Source organism: Cygnus olor, chromosome 13 (genome assembly GCF_009769625.2).
Source record: "Cygnus olor isolate bCygOlo1 chromosome 13, bCygOlo1.pri.v2, whole genome shotgun sequence".
NCBI lineage: Eukaryota > Metazoa > Chordata > Aves > Anseriformes > Anatidae > Cygnus > Cygnus olor.
The window spans coordinates 19,276,894-19,299,359 of NC_049181.1; the positions used below are offsets into that span (position 1 = coordinate 19,276,894).

General features: G+C 41.0%; 1 long non-coding RNA gene across 1 annotated transcript in view; it reads left to right on the top strand.

Moving 5' to 3' along the window:
• Nucleotides 1-22,466, top strand: part of LOC121077544 — a 75,475-nt gene that overhangs the window by 17,220 nt on the left and 35,789 nt on the right. The gene's annotated exons all lie outside the window — the stretch shown is intronic.

Here is a 22,466-nt window from a genome sequence, read left to right on the forward strand (position 1 = left end):
CTACCACCTACTGAAACAGACCTATAGAAATATCTCTGGTGTCGTACTAAGTTCTTTCAACCTTTTAAGGAAAAAAATAAGTTAAAGAACTTTTTAAAGATTGAGATTTTGCCCTCAGCCGTGCTGGCATCAATCTCAGATAACAATGCTGGTGTCAATGATGTCAAAATCTGGCTTAAAATCCAATACTTTCTTCTTCAAAAGGCAAATAGATTGTTTCAAAGTCTCAGATATAACTGCTGAGTCCTACTTTGTGGAGAAAATCTTTCACTACCTTTTAAAATCTATGAGACTTTGTTATAGTAACGGCAAGAGCCTTTCCTTTACACTCATAATCAGTATTGATTATAATGTGAGATGAAGAGTCCTTTGGTGGAATAACATTACTGTCTGATTTAATAATATAATTGCTATCTTTATTCATAAGTATTGTGTTTTATTGCTTTCTGTTAGTGTGGCACATGTGGGATTCATAATTTATTTCAATTACAGCAGTCATTAGAGAAGCTGGTGAAATGTGATATTAGCAATCCTGCTTTTACTGTACCAGCATAGATTTTCTGGAAATGGATGGACCCGTGCTCTATGGGACGAGAGCTCTCTTTTCCCGTCTTTTAAAGCACCTGGTTTACGTGCTGCTCAGGTCTAAATAGTACAGGGAAATTAATCTAGTTTGCTTAGGGCACTTACCAGAAATTTGAGCTAAAAGGAAGTAGGGAAGGACAAAGGAGGGAGAGAGAAATGAAAGGGAGTAGGTAGGAGAGAAGGACCAAGAAAGGTGGGAGGAGTTTGAGTAGAAGAGAAGCTAGGAACGGGAGAGAATGCATAATGCTACAAAAAGACAGAAAACTAAAAAAACATTTTCTTTTGCACAAAAAAATTGACTGGACAAAAGGACTGGTAGGCAATATTGAAGGGATGAGAAGGAAAAGCTGTTTTTCCTCAGGTTCCCACACTTGTGGGCTCACTGAAAATTTCCCAGCATTTTCACTCCTCAAGAAACTCAGCACTCCCAAGCTCTGTTCAGCTTTGCTTCACACCTTCGTATCGCAGCCCATAGTCTCTGAGTCACACTCTCCCTTTAATCAGACCTCAGAGCTGGTGAAGCTCAGGCTGAATAATAATGGATGTGCTCGTGCCTTTCTGATACTATTTTGGGGTTCTCTGGTTTCTGTACCTGTACTAACGCCCTTTCCTTTAGCTTGGGCTTGCAGCAGGATCCTAAGTGGCATTTATGGTATCCGTTGTGTGCGGGAAGGGGACAGGTATGGAGCACCTGGAGTTTGCAGGAGACTTCTTCAGCGGCTACTCTTGGAGGAAAAAAAAAATAAAAAGAGGAAAATCAGGGTATTTCAAGGCAGAAAAGAGGGATAATATTAGAACTGGGGTTTTGGACGTGTGCTCAGGGGATGCTGCAGAGAACCAGCTGCTCCAGCACTTCCCTCTCCTCTATCCAGCTCTTCAGAGCTCCTGATTAACACCACCTCAAAACACCAACAGGGGAGAACTGGTAGAAACTGTAGTAACTTATTGCGAAGCTGTAACATTATACTGATAAAAACATGTTTTCCAGGTGGAGTGTGAGGCACTCGTGACATTATGCAGCTTTCGAGCAGCCTAATGTAATGCCCCCTATTTTTTATTATTTATAAGAGATTTTTTATTTTTGTTGTGCTGGAAAAGACCATTCTGTTACTTGCTGAAGTTCAGGCAGGTCAGGAGAGAATATTGGAAATTGAACTCTTCAACCTGGTGGCCCATGCTGTCATGGCAGGCAGCAGTCTGACAGGAACACAAGTTCAGCAATACAGAGTAATAGTGAAAAATGTAGCTCTGCAACTTTTCTCTGTCAATAACAAAGCTCATCTTTTTGTGCCAGCAAGACGTTGCATGCAGCACACATTTCAAATTCAGTTAATCTCAGAATAATTCAAAAATCAAAGAGCTTATTCAACCATCAAGACATACCAGATTGACTCGCTGTGTATTCATGGAGGGGATAGCAGAGAGAAAAAAGAATTCAATATCGGAATCAGTAAAAGCAGCGCTAGTTTTTTGTTCAGTCTAAATTGTTTTTAGACCACATGAGCACACTATGAATACTAAAAGAGGTACCAAAAGAATATTTTATGATTGCATTGTTTGCATTACTCATCCAGGAATAAAATTCAGAGGTGGCAGTTGTACGTATGTGCACATGCTTTCTGCCTCACTTCAGAAACATGTATTTTAACACTATTCCAGGGCTGGGTATGCAGCTGCTGGCATTAGATACTGGGTCACATCACACTTGACATTGAGATCTGGTGTCAAAGAGCATGTGCAGCTGATGGGCCAACAGATTTTGCCACGGTATTGGTATTTGCTTTCCTTGTTTCAGGGTTTCCTGTTTTGAAAGTTGCATGGAGAATAATTCAGACATCGTTACAAGTGGAAGTGCTGCCACCAAATTAATATGTATTTCTGACAGGGCACCTGCCAGAGATCAACACCTGCTCTAGCTGGGGAAGGTATCTGTCTCATTAAGTGGGAGAAATGCATTTCCCTGTAAAGCAGGTGAGGATGCAGGACTGCTTTGTGCCACTCAGCAGGGAGCGAGAAGGGCCAATGCCTTGCTCTCCACATGGGTCAGGTAACGGAGATTAGGAACAAGAGCTGTGGGAATTGAAAGGTGACCCAGTAGAGGAGTCTGTCCTTGCAGCAGAGCACAGGGCCTGTAGGGCACCCTTGTACTACTTGCCTAATGCTCAGGTTAGGCTGAGCTGTTGTAGGATATTTGAATCAAAGGTTCCCCTCGCTATTCCATTGCACACTACTTCTGAGCAAGAATAGATTATCTGGCAATAAACTGCTCTCATCTTTTAGGCTCTAAATTTATGTCATTCCTCTTTCATCTTTTCTATACATTTTAGAAGTTTTCCAGACACTGAGCACTGAATTGCTGCAGACACGCTACCTAGTTCCACTGTGCTTCCGAATGAAGTGTGAAGGACTTTTATTCTTGAAACTTGTAGACAGCTGAATAAACTAATTTCTTTCACCTGTTAGTCATCAAGGCTGTGTTTGTCTTTGCACAGCAGAGCGTAATCCAATATAAGTCAATTACAGATCCCTCTTTTAATTGTCAGTCAAACAGTGAAGATGGCAACAGTCATGAAACTCTTACCTTTGTTCAATAGGGAAGTGTGCCGGCACCAAGGTAAAAGGCATGATGAGATGACTTCAATTTCCATGGAGACTTCACTAGGGCGATGCTGCCGGGATTGGGGTCGCATGATGAGCGTTTAACCAGCTAACAGCCAAATAATAGAGGAAAAAACCCACATGCACAACCCCCCATGTGATTTCTGACTAACTTGGGAAGATAATTTTTTTTCCTTCATATATCTCATGCAGTAACTCATTACTGAGTAGTGGATATGCAAAATAAAGAGTCTAAGCTTGTGCTCGTGGTTCATGCAACTGTTTGAATCAACGATTTCAACTAATTTCTGGCCCACTCAGTATTTGGGGGGGGGGGGTGGTGGTTAAAATGCCACTTAATTGTACTTCTTAAGAAGAATAGTATTTTAAGAACAGATGGATGGGATCGTAAGGAGGAATCCAGTTCTCTGTCCTGTTTGTTGGGGTGTTCAAATAGCAAGTTAAATGTTTTTTTTCTCTCCCAGTCTTCAGCAGTCAGACACTTTCACTAGTCTGTAGATATTTGGAAACTGCTCTGGGACAGTAAAATTCCTTGTACTTCTCTGTGGTCATAATCTGTTTCTGCTACTCTTGAGATATTTAGTTCCCCTCTGAATTGAGGTCAGTGATGGCAGGTCATGGCAGAGGGAGTCTTGAGGTAGGGCTAGTACTCCAGTTGGCTGTGTGCAAGTGTTCCACTGGTGCATTTTAGCAAGATTTAATGAATGTCCCTGCTTGAAATACTTCCCCCCCCCCCCCCCCCCCCCACCTCATAATCTACAAAATCGCTTAAAATTTCATCAGATTTGTGATGTCTTCCCAGGCAGCTCTGCTGGTGACTCCTCTGCTCCCTCACAGTCCATGGAGCTGTGATAAAATGGGTCATGCCCACAAGAGGAAGAACAAAAGATAAAAGGAGATTATAAGAGTATCTTTGCTGTTGAACTTTCGGTTTAATTGTTCCCTGGTGGTATATGTTCTTTATGTTTACATCAATTATTTAACTTCCTTTGGCAGCATGCCACTCTTCCACCTGCTTTCAAGTGACTGATGTGGGGAAGTAATGAGAAGTGGCATGCCACACACCAGCACTCCTCGTCTTAACTAGGGGAGCGTGAACAAACAATGTATGCTCTGGCTTTTACATGTACATTTTTTTTTTAGCAACACAGATGGGGGCACATGCACTGTGTGTTTCTTTCCTTGCTCATGAAGAGACTGAGTCACAGAGCTGTTCAGTCCATTTGGTTGTCTACCCTACGCAGGCTGCATATGACATGGAGAAGATGAACCAAGCAAGGGCTTTTGTCTCCACTAGTTCTACTTTCTCTTTTCCCTGTTTTAAGTCTTCCTCAGCAAAGCAGAAATAGGCTGCCTTCTAAACTGCTCACACGGTAACAGGAGCTCCAGGAAGTATTGTTGGGTCCCTGCCCCCTGACTACTAATAAAATAAAAGCCACTAAAACTCTTAACAGCCTCTTGTGCTCTACGTGGACATTGATTCAGGAGGATTACAGTTGTTGCTACTGACAAAACGAATCAAATTAAAAACTGTTCTAGCTCTTTGGTGAGTGAAGAGGACAAAGGCTGGTGCTTCACTTGCTTTCCAAAAGTAATGTGGGGGAGTAACCCCAATGAAGCGGGACAAAGTATTTATGAAACGGAAAAGAGCTCAAAGTTCATCCTGTGGTGATCGGCTCTGCAAAGTTGCATCTTTCTTTTCTGCTTTGAGTTCGAAGTTATAGGCTTTTTCTGTTTGATACTGTCAACTAAAATTGCTTGCAATCAAACCTTTTAGCTGTCTAGCTGGAACCATTTATTTTTAATGTAAAAGACATAGGCAATTTACAGCAAATAGTAATGGAAATGTATTATAAAGTTAGAGGTTTTGAGCAGGCAATATGTTATAAAACTTTATGTACCCATTTTACACATGCACAGCTCTCTTCCTTTGTAATGAAAAGGCCTAGTTAACATTATTTCTTACATCTTTATTCTCATTAATGCTATTTTTCACATCCCAGCACACTCTAGTTCATCAACTGCCACATTAGAAATACATACATAGTTTTATATAACATAAGGAGACATCTTTAGGCTCTGTAAAGATTCCTTATTTTGAAAGGCTACTGACTACCTTGTAGAACAGAAATTTGGTGTGCCAGCTTATAAAAATGCTGAGGAAGATGTGATCCATACCAAAGCCTTGAGTGTTTATCCAAATATCTTAATTTTTGTAGTCCAGAAAGAATGACACTGATAACTATATTAGTAAAAATGCATTCAAATGTTCTGTATTTTAAGGTTGATAATGTGTTTTGGTTTTGAACTTATGGCTATTACTCTTTCTGAAACATTAGGTCAGATACTACAAATACTTTAAGTTTCATATGCCTTTGTGCCAAATTCCTAATTATTGTAAGGACCAAAGGAGATCTTACGTTAGCTGTGGCAAGCCAGTCTGTCATGCCCACAACAGGGAATAGAGCTTGCTTTCTCCTGAAATGAAGGCTCAGATCAGTTTTGTTGCTCTAGGTTCTGCTAAAAGTTTTGAGTTTGTTACAAAATCCATCATCCACTCCTTGCTGCTGGGTGTGATGGAAATCCCTTCCCTTCTGTAATGATCTGTGTAATTTGGAGTGCACAGGTGCATGTGATGCTCCTTATTGGCTTCACAGAAAGAGCAGACTGGAAGGATCCACTAATGTTGCTATTCAGATGCATTGTCCCTCAGAATAGGTGGCTGGAGACTTAAGTATTTGACTAGAATTACTAACAAATCTGCAGAATATGTATTTGTTGTACTGCTTATTGTGTTTTCATACCTTGGTTTCTCATTTTCATACACAGTACCTCCTACTACTTGTGCTAGGCAGGCCTGGGTGAATGACCTGGGCAGTTCCAGCTATCCGTCCAAGACATACCGAGCTGCAATTGACCTTTGTGAGCCTGAGTTTCGACTGAAGAGAAGCTGAATGTGAAAATGAGTGTGTGGAGAAACTGATAATGGAGGGATGCTCAAAGCAGATTTTATATTTTGGTATTTATTTTTTTCCGCCAAAACATATTATCCAGGTTTCTCTCTGCTCATTCCCCCATAGATATCAGCCTGAGTTAGTTGTTGCAGTGTAAAGAGATTCTTGGAAGCTTTTCTTCTTCAAGGACAACTAGGGTGTTTAAAGAAAATCACTCACTTCTGTCTTATTTAGGAATCTAAACATATTTACCCTCTTTCTTGAGCAGGGGTCTATAACTGAAGGGACAGATCTATGCTGGCTTTAAAATGTGCATGCTAAAAGCACAGCCCCTTTCTGCTTGCATGAGAGATTAGATTTTTCTGATACATGTGAATGAATTAGCAGCATGGCTGGCTGATTTTCTGTGAGGTATGGGTACATAGGTTTCAGACAGACCCTTCTGAAAATGTCATTTAAATGGTGTTAACAAACTTGTGACCCATCTTTTTGTATATAGCTAGCCAGAATTTTTATTTGTTGATCTTTTTGAAAAGAATGACGACTTATATTGTATTATCACAAAGAAAAAATAAATTAAAAGCTAAAACCTTTTTTTAAAAAAGAGATTTCCTTCTTATTCCAAATAATTCTTACTTCTGGGGTAGCACCCATTGTTTTCCATTAGCAACCCCTATCCACCCCCCCCCCCCCCCCCCCCAAAAAAAAATAAAATAAAAAAATTCAAAAGACAGAGGAACTTCTTTATACAGAAATGTGCTGAGGGATATGGACTGTGTTTGTGTTTATGGAGGCACATAATTGGAACAAATATCTGAGAATCCTTTCCCATTTAGAAATCACTCTAATACATATAAACTCCTTCTAGGAGTGATTTTTCTAATTAAAACTGAGTTTGTAATTGATAACTTAGTGGATCAAACTCCATATTTCGTTCACCAATTCACCATTAACAAATATTTTGCTTTCCAAATTTATCTGGCAAATGAGTTGGATAAATAATATTCCATGTGTTCTTTGATTGTGAGCACTTTTCCACAAACCACTTCCACTGAAAACTAGAAGTTTGTTTTTGAGTGACCGAACAGATCTCATCATATTTTATTGCTACTCCTAGACTGTTATGGGGTCACACTTCCTTATGCCCGTATTTATTGGGGTGCCTACCAGAACTTCCAAGGATATTGAGACCAAGGGAAGAAGGTTCACAGTGTCGTCTTAATCTTTTATCAACTAGTCAGTTAAGCACAAAGTGGCTCCAATGTGACAGAGAGTTAAATGATAAAATACCTTTCTAGAAACTACCAAAAATGGGAAATATTATGTGAAAGGGGCAGGAAGTGTTTCAAAGGGCAGTTGATAATAAAGGGTCTGCAAGTATTACTTGTGATTTATTGATTTGTTCAGTGTAGCATGCGAGACTGTACTGATTTATAAGGAGCATATACAAGAACCGTGTCATTACAAACTGCAAACCAATCTTTAAAATTAGTTACTGTCCAATAGCTTTTGGAAGGATATACCTGTCCTGCTGCCACCCAGCCCAGAGCACAATGATTAGGTGCAGATGAAAGCTGATGTGAGTAGATCAAAGCTCAGTATATTAGGTCAAGCGTATTAAACATAGATTTACGAACCAAGATTCTGGTTCATTTTGTGTACTCTTGGGAAGAAAAATTGAAGAACTCCAAGGATTTTCCTTTTAAATATCTGGAACTTTCTTGCTCTTTTCTATGGGATTTTCTATGGGACTTTCCTTTCTACCTGCTTTTGCTAGTTTATCCACTCCCCTTTTTTATTTTTACATCTGCTGTTAGGGTGCAAGCAGACTATAAGCTATATATCCTAATGATGTCTTTACTAGTCCCCAGGCATGGTTGTTATACAGCCTTTATGTGAAGGTGCAAAACCTGCTTTTTGGTTCTGGATGTCCCATATTTAGTCCTACCTGATAACCAAGATGGGCATCGCTATAGATTTAACTAGTTTTCTAACGATAAAACTTGATCTTCATGATATGGTGTACATATAATAAACTATCTGGGCATTCATCACTTGCAAAAGATGGGAAATTGAGACCTGTGAAGAACTGATTTTGCAAGACATAAAGACCTTCAACTCTAAAAGACAGTCTGTTGCCCTGGAAATGGTTGCTAGGGCAAAGAAGCACGGGGCTTTTGGCACAGATTTCTGATCTTTAAAAGCAAAACTCTCATGATATGAAATGAAATCTTGTGGCTTATGTGTTTCTTAAAAGAAGCCCAAGACCGCTGCCATTTTATATTTCTCCAATATAAAAGCTTTTACTTGTCAATACCTGATGTTCTGAAAATCCTTTGAGCCCATAGCACTCGCCAATAAAATGACAAGAACCTGGACTGCACTAGTAAATACGTGGCACTCCCAGATGTATATACTGGGATCTGTGCAAGCAACTCAGAATTGGAGCCTGTCTTCAAATGATGCTATTCAGTGAGTAGCAACAGAGCCGAGGGCAGAGGAAAGGCAGCGGTTTTGTTCATAATTATTTGCATTGCCGCAGTGCACTGAAGCCCACCCTGGGGTTAGAAAGCATTGAAATGTCCTATGCCCTGCACTAACAATGAATTGGTTTTGTAAGAGGAGACAGAAATGGTTCCAAAAGACAGAACATGAGCAAACAGAGTGGTGATAGTAGACGACATGCGAGGTCTCAACATACAACTGTCCAAGGCTGGTCATTCCGTAGCTGTAACAGCAAGGACATCTTCATGGAGAGAGCTGAGGGTGGGTAATAGGTGACTTTGGAGATGTTTAAAGTGAGTGGCTCCTGGCAAAAAGGTCACTGACAGAAAGGACGAAGCTGCTTCTGTATTTCTGTAGCAAGTATTTCTTCAGCAAGTGCAGCTGAAGCCTGAAGTCGCTGGTTGAAGAGAGGTGACAGCCTGTTCTGCAGGGTGGAATGAGAGCTGACAAGGCAAGGGCAAGCCAGGAAGAGCTTACGAAGTGAAGGTGTTTTTTGTTTGATACAACATAAAAGAAGGAGCCAAAAGGGAACAGATAGGGAGGGTTATGTGGTCTAAGTGACAGGGTAGGGAAGTCATCTTTTCAGAAGCATTGCAAATGGATGTGAGCAGGGCAAGAGTTGCATTTGTCAAGCCTGGAAGAAAAATGTTGCTTTAATAAAGGTAAAAGGTGTTGGGAGCCTGAAGAAAGCCTTTCCAGTGTGATCTGTTTAGAAAAGCCATATCTGAATTCATTACGTAGAGAGCATCTGCAGGATTCACACGTGCACTGGATGTAGTGACTGGGAAGCACCCAAGTCGAAGGTTATCCTGGGTTATGGACCGCAGCAAGTGGCACTGCACTGACAGTGACTGAGGAAAGAAAGGGAAAAAGATTTGAGGAGACTTGCCGGCTTAAGCTTAAAATAATGACTAGATATCTCTGCAGAGATTTTAAGTCAGATGGGGCAGGTTGGAGCACAGAGATACTTGTGTGAGTTGCTAGGATAAAAATATAAATTGAATTTATGATTTCATATCAGCTCTGGGCAGCTAAAGTTGTCTGTTCCTCTGTCATAGGAGAAGGAGGAGAAAGCATTCGGGATCCAGCAGTGGAAAAATTGGGCTGGGAAACGTCTCACAGGCCACAGCATTCATGGCAGGTCACCGAGTATAAGGTGATTTGATGTGGCTCATGTAATAGAGAGAGAGGCAACTGTGGAGCAGCAGTGGATAGATCCATGCTTTTGCAGTCGCAAAGTGTAGTTAGTTGGTCTGTTGCTTCCTTAGTGAATATAGATGCTGTTTGTAGAAGCAATTCAAAGTCCTGTTTTATCCTCAGGAAGAGGAGAAGGCTCCTGTGGCAGTGTATTTTTCTTGCTGTATCAATTTTTCATCTGCCTGTTGAATGTAATTGCTGAGCCCGATGTGTATGTTATTTCTTCGTTGGCTTTGTATATGTAATTTTAACTTCTGTCATAGACTCAGAATCCTATCCTTTTTGGTTTTCAGCATATTGATGGGAAACAGGAGGTCAGAGGAAACCAGAATATTTTGGTTCTAGCGCCTTTTTTAATATTGTGTGCGCTTCATTAGCTTGAAGCTATTTAATAAAGTGTGTGTTTTTATAAAGTCTGGGTTCTGAAGAGTGTGTGCTATATGCCCATGTAAAATACAGGCTGATCTTCGGTGGCTTCTGTGCAGGACAATTCCTGTTGTCTCCATTGGAATAACGCTCCTAGGTTGTAGAAGGCAGCGACAATGCAGGCTGGTGCAGTCGCTGATCACAGCCACAGCATTCAGAGAGGAGCACAGGTTACGCTTTCAGAATGGGCACCAGGATGGAGCAGGGCTGGTTCAGTGCTCCCCAGGGCTCCTGGCCAGCCGTTGGGTGGCCAGCACCCACCAAAGCAGCCCAGCTGTGTCTGCTTGCACTGACATGGGGGGAAATGAGGGGAAGAGCAAGGCTGGAAGGACATAATTAACTTTATTATGACATCAGTTGATGTCTTCCTCTAGGCTGACTTTGACGAGGCATTTTTGGGGTTGATAGACGATAGAATGGGACTGAGCTTTCCAGGCTTTCAGAACCACAAGCGTTAGAAAAACAAGTTCTGGTCATTGACCCCTGCTGCGCTCTGGCCTCACTTTATCCTTTGCTCTCCTTTTTAATAGGAGTGGTATAAGCCGGCTATTAAGCTATGCAAGGTTGGGGTCCGCTGAGATCAATTACCATTTTAGTTGCCTTACAAAATCCCCATTTGTTCTTCTCTGGGATGCTGCTAAGATAGGAGCAGAGCTGTTGTGGGAGGATGCTGTGCTGCTGATTTGTGTGTTGTGTGCCAGCTGGGTTACTGGAATCTGGGGCTTCTCCTCTCGTGTTTGCTCACCTGCAATCATGCTTCTGGCACTTGACCTGTAGCATATTTTCTCACTGCTCGGAAGATACTGCCTTGCAGTGTTTTGGGATAATTTTAGGATGCCACTACGCAGACTGAAGTTCCCAGGCTGTCTTTTGCCACATTGAAAGTATTTTCATGTGTTATAAAGGTGCATCTACATTAGATGTCTAGTTCAGGTCAGCTGCTGGCTTTTGAAACGAGTCTCCCAGTAACCCTCAGTTACTGCAGGCTTTGATTCACTTCACTTGGAGCAAGCAGGCTACATTATTTCGTTATGAAGCTGGACTGGAAGATGTGTTGGAGCAGGATGTACTCCAGCTGCTACACGTCTTCTGTCCACTGGATTAGAGTACAGATGATGTGAGTGACTCCCCCTCCCTGCCCCAAATGCACTCAGCTTGATGTTGTCCATCAAACCCAGCTGTTTTCTTTAGCAATGCCTTCTGCTGTGCTGCATTAACTGAAGGTGACCATTGCTCTGTGACACTGGTGTGGTTTGGCAGGTGTCATCTCCGAAGTAACTGCGCTGATAGGCTTTTTTTTCCCTTTTAAGTGAATGCAAACCTTACACAATGCTATCTTAGCCGTGCAGTGTACTTAGGGACACAGTAAGTCCCTTGTTAGTTTTCTATCGTATTATTTGCAGTAGTTTGTCTCATCTTTATGCTACCCAACTGCAAGCGTATTTTGGCTGTGTTTTACACATGGTCTCCTAGTTTATGCTTAAAGCCCATGCTAGGTTTCAGCCAGAAGCAGGTATTGCCTCTGAAAGCATTAGAAGGTGAAAGCAGGTAATGAACAAAGACGGTCTGCCAGGGGTACTACAGGTAAGGAGTCAAGTCACTGCAGTCTTGGAGCATCTGACAGCCCTGGGGAAGAAGCTGGGATATCCAGGTTTTAGGATTGGAAAACACGGTACAGTGGGATCCTGGGACTTGTCCAGAATCCCCCAGGAAGTCCCCATCAATGTAGAGAATTAAGTCTGAGCCCAAGACATTACTTTAAGCATTAGTTTGTAGTTTCATTTTTCTTGTTTTCTCAGTGGGAATGAACGAGGAGCAAAACAGAGAGGAAAACAAACACAAATCGCCGTTTGTGCCCCCGTGTCACTGTATTTCAAGTATCTGTAGCTTTATCTTGCAGTTGCCTGCATCTGCCTCTGCCATAGCCATTTGCATAGCGTTTAATTATGTAATTTTAAGGACTTTTACTGCATATTAGGCTAAATTAAAATGCCGTGGCACCCAAACTGTCTGCTTGCTGTACCTCTTCGAGACAGTGTCCCCTGAGGGAAAGCTGCTCTGCAGTAAACGTTTTCTGAAACATGCTTACTGCTCCTTCTTAAATCCGAGTGGTATCAGAAAGCATTACCTTAATGTATAGCAAAACTATAGCAGCAAAATTTTTAAAAGAAGCCTTCAGTGCTGGAGTTGCCAGAACTCTTATTTTGCTGGGGTAATTTCTGTTCAAAGCTGACCACCTCCAAATTATTTGCCACTTGCTTTGATGATTTTATCATTCACAGAATGAGATGTGCCTTATGTATCCAGTCATTGTGTAGCTCTTGTTTTGCCTAACAGATTTAAAATCTGGGAAAAACGAAGTCCCTTATACAGTTTAGCAGAGAAATAATTATTAGGGAGTGACCAATCCCTTTGGGATTTATAATTATACACTGACCAGCAATCATGTGAAAATTAGCAGAATTTGACTGACTTCCATTTATCTGCTCCTTTTGAGAAGACAAACAGCCTCAGAAAGCATTATTGCAATTAGTGAGGATGGAGCATTGCTATGTGTGGAAATGCCCACTCATCAGGATTTGTTCTGACCAGCTCCTCTTTGCTAGCAGGCAAAGAGTTCTCAGAGTTGTTATGAAGCTTATTTATGTGCTTCTATTTTCTCTGCGTGAATTCGGAAAACAGATAGGAAAAAATCCTAATGTAAAGTATAATTTATGATAATTTTTTGGCACTGCAAAGGTTTATCACAGAAAAATTTAAATATCGGAGCTTCATTTCATACTCGTGTCTGCTGTCGCATCGGAGTTTAACTGCAGGACTTCTTTCTGAAAATGTTAATTGGATTTTCAACAGGATGTTCATGAGTAAAAGATGGTGCTACACAGTGAGATTTTTTCTTTCCTTTTTTTTTTTTTTTTTTTACTTTAAGTAGTTCTGCTTAATGAAATGTATAAAAAGTCTTCTATTGTTCTGTCAAAATAGAAATAATGTGCTTACTCTGTTTCCTGCTGTGATCAACCAATCTGGTAATTTAAATCTAAATGTGCCATAATCTTGAACACCGGGAGGATTAGAAAAAATCAGAAGGAAAACACCCACATTTACACTTAATAGATGGCCTTTTGAGCTCATTTTAAATTTAGTGCTGTCCTTCCTTGCTGAAAACAAAAACAAATTTCCTGAAGATAATATCAAAACAGCAAAAGTGCATCAATTAAGCCACAAGATACAACAGGGCATATTTTAATGGGCCATTAGTCCTGGGGTGTATTGTGAAGTACCAAAGTAAAGGACAGATTACTTAAAGTGCCACAAAATATATTAATGATTCATTAAAACATGCCATGTAAACAAATGGTCATGTTATAACTTAGTGGCCTGATGGTACTGTCATTTTGGTGGTGTATTAAAGGAGGAAACCTACAAACAGCAAGTTAAGAATTGGGTTCTGCCTATTAAACTGATGAGTAAAAATATTTTTAGAACACAAAATACATAGTATGTACATAGATTAACACAGTTCTCATCAACAGCTTCCCAGTAATATTCCTCCATGGGTGAGGGAAACGTATGTTTTGTTGAGCGAATAATTTTCAAAAGCAGCAATTTGGTTAAATTCCTGGTAATGTGGGTTTTTCAAACCACTTGGGACCACAGAGTCAGATCCTGATCTTCAATATAAAGGCTTGAAGGATAAGCAGAGCCCTGTGATCGTCGTGTCTGATGTCACACCGTTGCAAAGGACGACTTCCATGGCTCTGCTCCTTAGGCTGTGAGCCCAAGTAGCTCCCTGCAGCTTGTTTTCACTCAGCTCCTGGATGGTTTGTAATGTCCATGAAGACAGCTTATTTTGGAAGTTGCCGAAATCTCAAAATGTTTTTGAAATGTCATCACGAGGCATCAACAGAATGGCTCTTGGCATGGTGGTGTCGTTGTGCAAGGCTGAGAGTGGTCTCACAGGACAATGGTGGCTGACTGCTCTCCTCAAACGTGGAGCTGTGTCATTGACTTACAGCCTGCCTAACAGCACTGGTTCCTGGCAGGGCATAAATGTAGGGTGGTCCTTCATTGGTTAACTCCAGGATTTGAGGAGTTAGGCCAATAAACCCAGGATACTCTTGAAGACAGGTTGTTCCAGTGCTTTAAAATGTGTGGTTGGTTCATTAATGTGTGACAAATGAGGAGAGACCCCCAGACTACATGTTCCTGACAGATGGGTCAGGCACGTTCTCGTGCCACACCGGTGTTTCCCTGTTACGGGATGTTTCCTATATAGCAGGCACTGTTAAAGGAGGGGCCAGAACCTCGCAGACCTACAGGAAAATCTTGCTTGCTCTGGGTGTTTTCAAATATCCTCTTGGTTGTTCTCTCTAACCAGAACACTAAATGCCCTTTTCAATTTGAATAAAAGCCCAAATCAGCAAGTCCCTTGAGCACATCCCTAACTGTTAATGAGACCCTGTTCAGCGAGAGGCATTGCAAATGAAGCCAGGAGGACATCTGGTAGAAATCCAGCCACTAACTGCAGTGAGAGTTGGGTCAGGCTTGAAACACTCGAGCACAACTTCAGCGTCTGTTACAGCGCTGGTTTTGATTTATGCTTTGTATTGCTGCAGTCAGATTGCTCTTTTGGCTTTTTGCTGCTATTCAATGCCTGCTCAGCTGAGGCTCTTCCCATCAAGAGCATTAAGTGACCCCCTGCAAACTGAGGAGATGCTTGGAAAATACAGATCCAGAGAAGGTATTTCTTTATTCTCAGTTTACACGGAGTGCAAGAGCAGTAGTCTGTGAGAAGCAGATACTCTGTGTTTGTAGAGGAGTCTAGATTTAAATTTTTCAAGGGGTGGTTTTCATTTATCTTTAATAGACATTCAAACAGTACAAAAACAGCTCCTAGGTGGGGTGATGGGAAACAAAATTTCTGTCCACAGTTGGTTCTTTAGTACAGGTGCAAGTGTCTAACCTAGCTCTAGCGTGTGTAGTTCAAAGGATGGTGGTTTCTGATTATTTCTTCTCATGGAAGGACTTGTAATAAACTTTTTCAGTTTATTTGGCTGCATCAATTCACAGCAAATGGATTGCAGTGAAATTTAACATTGCAGCAATCTCCTGCGTAACACCCTCCCTTACACACTGGGAATCAACAGCATATAATGGGCATTATACCCATGTCTTCCAAGAAACCATTTGCACTCTGTAGTTGGTCCATCATTTATATGGATCAAGACGATAAAAAAGAGAAAATAAAAAAACACATTGAAAACAATGTGGGCTGCATGTAATTTCTTCTTGATGGCTTTTAATGTATTACTGATCTTAACATATGGTAAATAGCACAGGTTCTTTCTTTTTAGTAACGCTGCCTCTGTTAAGGCATTTTTACCCTATCTTTAAATGGTGTGTGTTCTTAAGCCTCCACCTACTGAATATCTATAATAGAAAGGTATAAAGAGAGCTATTTAATGTGTGGTACTTAGCGTGCATGCTTCAGCTACTGCAGAGCACGAAGAGATTTGTGAAACTGTTGTTTGTAAAAACAAGCTAAATAAAAACTTTATTTTAAAAACAAGGGGCACCACCAGGTGTAATTGCTGGTGCTGGTGCCTGGGATATACAAATGGCCTGCTGGTAAACGTTGGTGCTGATAAGTGAGATGACCTTTCATTTCGTCACCTTTAAAACATAAGATCCTAAGGAAAAAGGTGAGCTATATATTTTCAGACCCAGTTTCCTTTTGCAAAAGCAGAAATTATCCAGTACATTTTTATTAAAGCATAACTCCTTCCTCACCTTTGCTTTTGTATAGATGGCTTTTAGTTTCTTCTTATTTTTTTTCCCTCCTATTGGGGATGAAAAGTATTCACTAAAAAGTTCATTCTGTTTTTCCATACACTTCTTCCATTTCCTCCTGGCTCTTCTGTTTCCCCCGAAAACATTCAACCTTCCTCCTAAGTGCTTTGCTTCTTCAGAGCTCTGTACCAGTATTTTTTTTTCTCTTGCACTTCTGCTGCTCCTTTCCCTTTTGCAGAGCTCTGTTCCTTACGTTTCTGTCTTTTCCCCTTCTCTGAATTCAGTATTAAAACTCCCAGTGCCTCCTCTTGGAGCTGGGCTGACCCTGTCCTGCTGCTTGGGATGCAGCTCTCTCCCCTTTAAAAGGCTATGAGCTGTGCTGCAGACTTCCCTGCTCTGAGCAGCCTCTTCTTCGACCTTCTAAAGTGTAAAAAGTTGCATATAGCATGTAACGTAATGTAAAATCTCACCTGCAAAGCAAGCCAAGTAATTATTATCTAACCTTGGTGCTCGGCAGGGTCAGCCAGAGGCAGCTGTTACCATCGGTGCATGAGGGTGATGGTGGAGTGCTGCTCTCAGTTAGCTCTGTACAATAGTGGGAAAATAAACACTCTGGGCAGCAGCCACGTTTCTATTTTTAAGCTGAGAAGTACATGTGTACTGGAGAGAAGTGCAGCACCACAGTGAAAGTGTTATCCAGCTTTGACAAACAACTTCCTCTGATGTGAGCACCAAATACTGGGAAGCTGCTAGATTGCTGCGTGGGGTTTCCAGGACAGAAAACTGGTGATCTGAGTGCCTGTAGGTCTTTTTCTTATACCTCTTGACCTGAGAAATGACATCCAGCCTTGCTTGCTAATTTGGCATCTGTCCGTTGCCATCTTCTGAAATGGTTTTAAAAAAACAGCCAAACAAAAAACAGCTTCAGCTGCCTCTTTTGTTTTGGTGAAGGCCAAAAATACACGGACTCAACTTTTTCTCAACTTCTTTGAGAAGAATGAACTCATTCCCATTCTTGTTCCTCTTTCCTCAGGACATACAGCCCTCTGAAAAAGGGCTGGATACAGCACATTGCGAACAGGGCTCCAGCCAGCCCCCATGTGCTACCAGGTGTGAGAGAGGGCAGCAGCTGCACCTCTCAGCCATACAGCAACTGCAGCAGGCCCTGAAAAATAAAATTTTATAACTCCCACCAACAAGAATTAATCCAGGACAGTTTCTGCTTCTAGCATGCATAAATGTTCCTCTTCAAAACCAGCTTTTCGGCAAGCCTTTCAGCCTGAAAGGTGTTCAAATGATTAATTTTTTTTAAGACTGATGGTGCTAGGAGTCTAGGAGATAGTGGTCTGGGTATCATCTCATCACAAGTATGAAGCTTGTACCTGTATTGTAGGAAGGGGGAGTTCTGGGAGACTATGGAAATTTTAATAGTTTTTTTTTTCCATGCTGCTGTAGTTCCCTGAGCCAGATAAGCCTCTGAGGCTTTTCGAATCTCAGACAGCTGCTGGTGTTATAAGTACTTCTAAATCACATGTTTTGGAGAGGCTATAATGGCCCAGTGATTTCCTAGGTTTGTAGGCCAGAAGGCATCACTGTGATCATCTACTCTGACCTCCCCCAGAGATGCAGGAATCGCAGGGTGAAATTCTATTAAATGGATTAAACAGTAAATGTGAAATTAAAATGATTATCAGTTTTGATATTTTTTTCTCGGTACTGGGCCAGGACTTAAGGTAGTGAGGTCACACGATGCGAAAACACCCAATTTCCATGTTTTTTTCTTATACTGTGTTGCAGAAGAGAAGCCTTCTTCCTTACCATTTAGCAAGCATTGGCTTTTTTTTTTTTTTTTTGGCTTCTACTTCTATATGGAAATGTAATCTTGTTCGTGAGTATTAGGATATCTGTGTTTTAGCAACAGCTCTGGGAGATCATCCCTCTCATGGCCCTGCTTACGGCCTGGGATCTTGCATGACCGCGACACATCACTTACCAAAGATGACAGAGGGCACACGTACAGTTTCTTTAAGATCACAGAGTATATCTGATGCCTACATTGTATCTGCCAGCTTGTGTTAAACTGATATTAACACCAGTGTAAAACTGAATGTGTCCCAGCATTGGGGCCAGGATCACTTAGGTGGCCTGTGAGCCACCAAAACTGAGAGCAGCCCTGGAAGCGCCTTGTCACGTCCCAGCATAGAGATCACCTTTTTTGAGCTCCCTGGTTCTTTTCACCTACTGCTTACTCTGGAAAGGATCAGATATCATCACTCTTCTCATTACCTTTGTGGTAGTGTTGGTTGTTTTTTTTTTTTTTGGCAGTGCAATAGCTTATGCACAGCAGCTTATGTGCAGCTGTTAAGCTGGTTGCTTTAGAGCAAATGGTACCAATCTAGTATTATGATAGTCACGCTAATGAGGTAAAAGTAACTCTCAGATGAACATAGCCTGAATTCCAGTAAAGGTGAAGTCAATACCAGGGCAACTTAAAGTATAGTATTTGCTTCTCCTGCAATTGATTGTGCATTTCCTGCCCCTCCTGGCTTAGCAGCGGTGATTTACAGTCAACGGTTCGTGTTGCAGAGAGGATCCACTCTAATTCAGCAAAGAGATTCATCAGGAAAGATCTGAAGAGTGACCCCAGAGATACTGGGTTTTGTGAATCCCTATGAAACTGCTGTGGAAAAATGAGTTTCTCGATGGTATTACTTCATGGATTCAGACAGCCTAGAGACAAAGATGACTTTGGTTTTGCCCTGGCTGATGGAGTAGTGTGTGATATGGTGCAGAAGGAGTTTGTGCTGCTCTGGCTTCCCCTCAGGTGCCCACTTCCAAAGTACCCATGGGCTTCATTGTCTGATTTAATACAATTCCTTCAGCAACACCAATATTGTGTGTATATCCACCCAGAGATGTAAAACATGTTGGAATTGCAAGAGGTGCTCACTTGAATAATCACTTAGGCTGATGCAAGAAGGGTTATGAATTAACAGGCTGGAAGAGTAAACAAGATTAGAGCTAAGTGCTTTTTGGGGCTGTGTAAAAAATAATCAAAGGCTAATTGCAAAGGAGTGGGTGAGGCAAGCCCATAAATTAGCAGGGGTGAGAGTGGAAAATGGAGAGGCCAGGTAGTAAGGTGGTCAGGTAAAACAAGCAGTGAAGGACAGAGGGCAAAAGAGATGGTGGGTGTTTCAGTAGACAGAAAACTCACAAGAGCATAGTGTAGTGATTAAATAGTGCATATAGCAGAGAGCATCTCATAAGAAAGAATAAAAAGTAGATAAAATGGGATATGGGATAAAAGAGTCAAGAATAAAAGATTACACTGAGTAGGCAAGAGATCAAAAAGGCGGAGAAATTGAAATCACAATATCTGAAGTTGAGAATTAATATCTACTGCAGTATTTAGGGAAGAATGGGGGAAAAATTAAAATGGAAGATACTCGTAAATGAGTGAAAAAATAAAAAGAAAATAGGGGAGAAAAATTAGTACCTTGCTATGTAGAAACTAAAAGGATTTTGTGTTTTATAGGTGCTGAAGGGTCCAACAAGCAGGAAAGATATCAAACATCCTTCCATGGTCCTTAGACAGTTCAAGAGAGCTTTATGAAAGTCACTGCTCCTACAGTGCAAACTGGAAAGCCAATGACAAAAAGTATTTTCCCCAAACAGCCTGAGCATCAGGCTGTGTTTTCTAACCTTGAACATAAGTCACGGCTGCTGTCATTTTTGTAGTCTCTGTTGTACTAGAAATCTGTAAGTCTCAGCACAGCAAGTCACAAAACAACAGGAGCTCTGCATATGGACACACGTATTACATCGTGCAGTGCACTTCATCCTGTTACATTTAACTGCCTTTCTGACAATTTTTTAGCAGCATCACATTTCCAGGAGAAAGGAGTTGAAAGCCGAGGAATAGGAAGGCTAAAGATACTGAAGCTATTGGTTTCAGTGTAGACACCTAGTTGGAAAGCTTTTATTTTTGGAGTGCCCTGGAAGGTGTATAGGGTCTGGCATTTGAAGCTTTCAAAACCAAGTCTGCTCTTCCAAATAAAGGTCATGGGCACCTACAGTTCTTCAGTACATTCAAGAATTAGATGCTAGGTGCAGTATCCCAAATGAGAAGAAGCCAAAAAAAAGAAGCTGAGCATTTGTCTGCAAGTCCAGCCACATCTTTGCATGAAGAACCTCAACCTCCACTTAGGTGTTTTTTTTTTTTTTTTTTTAATACTATTTTCTGGACTTAACAGATAGCATCCTGTTGCTTTTAATGACTTATTACTAGGATGAAAAGGGGTTGGAGAATGAATGAAATAATGTGGTGAGAAAGTGAGAGATATAGGTCTTGCATCTGTAATAGCTGAAAAACAGACACATCCAAGGCTTATGGGGTTCTTGCTTCTGTCTACTGACAGCTTTGGTTCACGTCCTTCAGGTCAGTGTGTGATTTTTGTTCATGGTGAGAAGAGCAGGATTATTTTACAGTTTGTTTCTTCTGATGAAGTATGGAATAGCTCTTCTGAGCTAACTCAAAACTCAAACAGTCTAGAAGTAGCAGAATTGTCACCTCTAAATCCCCAGTTCTCTCCTCCTTTCCCCTCCCGGCCTTTTCATCTGCTCCCTCCTCTTCCTTCCCTGTGCTCTGAGGTGTTTGCTCTGAGTCTGAACAAATGTTACAAGTGATGTATGATGTCTAAATACAAGTTTCTCTTCTGACTTTGGGCGATAGGTAGTAAAGCGATTAGGCTAAATAGTTATAAGTTTAATAGTGGACATTGTGCCAACACACAGGAGCTGTTGTCGACTGAACAAGTATCAAAGCCTATTGATTAGCTGTTACATGAATCTTAATAAAACTATTATTATTAATTATGATGGAAAAAGTACATGTCTCCAGGTAGCAAGTTACCTTTTTTTCTCAATTTCTTGCTGAGGCACAGTAGATAATTTGTAAGTCATGTTTGTGCTTTGAGACAGAAAAGAATCTAACTTTCCTGCATTATTTCAGACTGAAGGGGACATCTTATTGTCTTCCCAATTTCTACTGCAAGAAATCGTTACTAATATTTGTGAGCTGTTTTCCACATAGAAATCACTGATTTTATAACCTCTATAATATAGGAGAGCAGTAATCTGTTTTTCAATATTAGGTCAAGTTGCTCTCATCTAATCTTGTGTGTTCCTTTCTTACAGTTTCTATGCCAGAAATTGTAAAAGGAAATGCTCTTATAAAAGATACGTTTATTGAGGGAAGATTAGTTGTTTGGCTTTATCGACGGTGTTGGGGATATGAAACATGTTTTCTAAAGCCATTGGTTAGAGCTAACCCTTTCTTATGGCTACAGGTATAAAATACCAGATGTATTATTCTATATTACACAATGTGAAAATGATAATGTGTATGTAATCTTGAGCTTCTAACAGTGATTCTCTGTGAGGTGAACTACGTATGACTTTTCTTATAATAAACCTGTGGGCTTAGGCTGCTTTTCTATATATTGCATAATTTAGATAAAGCACTGTTATGTGAATAAAATAAAATAAGCACTGGAACAAAATAAAATACTGGGGGGAGGGGACTATTTCTAATCATAAAGTGGATAAACTCCAATACCCCTCTGTAAGGTGCATTGAACCTTTTTGTTCATGTGTCATATACACAAGAGGTCTTCCAAATTAATTCTCTTGTCCTCTGTGTCCTCAAACAGTGCCAAAAGAGCTATTGTTTTAGAAGGAGATTCAGTTGCCTTTTAAACTTGCAGCTCAGGATTCAAGATATTCTTACTTTACACTTCTACTTTCTTTACTCTTCCTGTCCCCTCTCAATAGGGGCAATGCTGGAAGAAGTGTCTCGGAGGAGCAATACGGATTAATTTCTGTGAGAGTACCAAGGAATGAAGGAGCTGCAAAGGCATACTGAGGTTCCTCAATAAGATATGATGCAAAAGCATAGATCTCAATGTATCTTTTTTAAGCTTATGTCACAGTTTTCCTTTTCTTTGGCATTTGGGAGATGTCCTTAGCTGAAATAAATCTGCAAAAGTGATTTGCAATGAGCATACTTACGTCAGCTTGGACCAGGACACCCTCTGCCTTTTCCATCAGCTTGGTCTGCAGATCCAGCTGCTGCTCCTGACTGGTGGTTTTGGCTGGACTTTCCTTTTTTTCTGGTAATCATTTCAGCCCTCTGGCAACAGGAAAGCTTCCTGCCTACCTGACTGGTCTTGTTACAGTACGTCATGCAGAAATACAGGTTATTAAGCTGTGTTTGTTGTGTTTTTCTATTTTTTGCCTCCAGGTGTTGCCCCTGAATAGGGGTGGTGGTGGAAACACAGCTGTGGAGGCAACTGCAGTAGTTTTACTTCATGTTCAGAGCTTAATTTCAGG